This window comes from Maniola jurtina, chromosome 28 (assembly GCF_905333055.1).
Source record: "Maniola jurtina chromosome 28, ilManJurt1.1, whole genome shotgun sequence".
NCBI lineage: Eukaryota > Metazoa > Arthropoda > Insecta > Lepidoptera > Nymphalidae > Maniola > Maniola jurtina.
Genome location: NC_060056.1, coordinates 1,341,286 through 1,344,379, shown reverse-complemented (window position 1 = coordinate 1,344,379; position 3,094 = coordinate 1,341,286). Strand labels below are relative to the sequence as shown.

Below are 3,094 nucleotides of genomic sequence, written 5' to 3'. Positions count from 1 at the left end.
GTGCTGCGATCGGGTTTAAACTAAGATTAAAGTTAAAGTCCATTTACTTTTATGTTAGTGATGACCTTGTTGGCGAAGTGGTTAAGAGCTGTGGTCTTAAAATGGGTGGACCCGTGTTCGATTCCTGGCAGGAGTGATATGGGAATTTATATATCTAAATTGTCTCTGGTCTTATCTGGTGGGAGGCTACGGGCGTGGCTAGTTACTACTCTACCGGCAAAGCCGTGCCAACCGATAAGGGGTTTGGGTCTAATAAAAACCGCTGCACCCCTTCCAAAATAACCCGATACCAGCTTAGATTACATCATCACTTATCATAAAGTGAGATACCAGCCAAGGGCTAACTTGTAATGGAATAAAAAACTGGCCAAGTGCGAGTTAGACTTGCGCACCGAGGGTTCCGTACTCGGGTATTTTTTCCGACATTTTGCACGATAAATCAAAAATCTTACCTATCGCTAAATAAATAAGAAGCAGAAAAATATGTTTTAGGATGTACAGGTAAAGCTCTTGACTTTGTCTGTGTTGGTGTTAGCTGGCGGGCGTGCTCTGCCTTTTTGGAGTTTTTTTTTTTTTGTTAAAACTGACTGGAAAGCGCTCTAAAGGGGTGCCGTGCGTATGTCGGCGAGCGCCGGCACAGACGGGGTCCATACTTGTATAGTTTAACTAACTTGTTACAAATAACTACAAACTTGACATTGGCTAATCTTTGTAAAGCCAGATGAGAGAGAGAGGTATTTAGCCCTTTCATATGATACCCCACGCGGTATGGTTATCTAACTTATCACTAACTAGACAAACAGACAACATAGGGTGGGTTTTAGGGTTCTTCCATTCCCTAAGGGTGCCAACAGGGCCCTACTACAAAGCTTCTGGTGTCTATCCGTCCGTCCTGTCTGTCTGTAAGTGAGCTGTGTGATTGTATCTCATGAACCGTAGACAGCAGATATTTTCATAGTTTATATTTCTCATGCCGCTATAAAAAGATAGATATACAGTGGACCCCCGGTAATCCGACAAACGTTTTGCAGGGCAGTGTCGAACTATCGAATTTGTCGGATTATAGAGTACTGCCTAAGACCCCCTATAGTCCGGCGTTTTTTACAAAAGAGTACTTTATAATCCGACAAATTAAAGATCCAATGATAAGATTCTATGTTATTATTATTTTATTCTAATTAAAATTACATATTAAGTAATGATTACTAAAGGATGCCCGCGACGTCGTCCGCGTGGATTTAGGTCTTTAAAGATCCCGTGGGAACTGTTTAAAAGAAAGAAAGAAAGAAAATTAGTTTATTCATCTTGTGTGTACATCAACAAGTATAGACAAACTTAGGACTTAACTTACTTAACAAGAGTGAATAGGCACCTTCTAGGTAAACGCGTCCTATCTTAGACCACATCATCACTTTCCATCAGGTGTGATTGTGGTCAAGCGCTTACCTATAGTGAATAAAAAAAAAAATAGGTTTTTTTGGTTTTTAGCATCGATGTATAGTTTTTAGGTTTGATTTTCCGGGATAAAAAGTTGACTACTACCTATGTCACTTACAATGGACGCAAGCTACCTCGGTACCAAATGTCATACAAATCGATTTAGCGGATGGGTCTTTAGAAATCCCGTGGGAACTCTTTGATTTTCCGGGATAAAAAGTAGCCTATGTCCGTCCCCGGGATATGAGCTAACCCTGTACCAAACGTCAGAATCGATTAAACTGTTGGGCCGTGAAAAGGTAGCAGACAGACAGACAGACACACAGACAGACAGACAGACACACTTTCGCATTTATAATATTAGTATGGAAGTATGGATGACAGGCAGTGATATAAACTCTACACACATACATTATTTTAGGTACAAAGACCTAAAAAAAACTGTACTGAAAGCCATTGAAGCAGAAAAACACGCATATTATAGATACTTTATAAACATACATATTAAGAACCCAGTAGTGATGTGGAAACATCTAAAACCATTTTTAGTAATTAAAAAAAAAGCAAGAACATGAGCTCCCTACGTCTTTAAATAACCCAGAGCTTGTTAATAGGCACTTTTTAGAAATCCCATATAACAAGTGTAAATTAAAAATTTATAACACCCCCGACAAGTAAAGGTTACAGTAACTAGAAAAGAGCTGATAACTTTCAAACTGCTGAACCGATTTTCTTGGATTATAGCTAAGAACACTCGATCAAGCCACCTTTCAAACAAAAAAAACTAAATTAAAATCGGTTCATTAGTTTAGGAGCTACGATGTCACAGACAGATACACAGATACACAGATACACACGTCAAACTTATAACACCTCTCTTTTTGGGTCGGGGGTTAATAATAAAATTTAAAAAGTATAACCTTACACTAACGCCATCTATTATAACAGTCGCGAAACTTTGAGTAGTTTTTTATAGCGCCATCTATTGGTAAGTTACTAAATCAAGTCTTAAAATTAGTTGCAGATTTGCATAGTGAATACTGAAGACATCGTTTCATCATAGTTCACACGTGAAGCTGTAGATGGTGTTAAATCTAATTCATTTATCTCAATTTTTAACCCCCGACCCAAAAAGAGGGGTGTTATAAGTTTGACGTGTGTATCTGTGTATCTGTCTGTGGCATCGTAGCTCCTAAACTAATGAACCGATTTTAATTTAGTTTTTTTTGTTTGAAAGGTGGCTTGATCGAGAGTGTTCTTAGCTATAATCCAAGAAAATCGGTTCAGCCGTTTGAAAGTTATCAGCTCTTTTCTAGTTACTGTAACCTTCACTTGTCGGAGGTGTTATAAATTTTTAATTTACACTTGTTAATTATACATATAATTGCTTTTATAAATAAACTCGAATGGTTGTATATTTTATAATACAGACAGATACACAGATACACACGTCAAACTTATAACACCCCTCTTTTTGGGTCGGGGGTAAAAAATAAAATAAGTTTAATTCAGTACACATTCAATATTTATTACATAATATTGATAAACAAAATACATTCAATAATTTTAACAACACAGTCATCGGGTTCCGTGGTGTAGTGGTTATCACATCTGCTTTACACGCAGAAGGCCGCCAGTTCGATCCTGGCCGGAATCA

General features: G+C 37.8%; 1 non-coding gene across 1 annotated transcript; it reads left to right on the top strand.

The window, feature by feature from the left end:
• The first annotated feature begins 3,021 nt into the window (after window positions 1-3,021).
• Trnav-uac lies at window positions 3,022-3,094 on the top strand. Its single transcript has one exon. It is a non-coding gene; the product is annotated as a tRNA-Val (tRNA).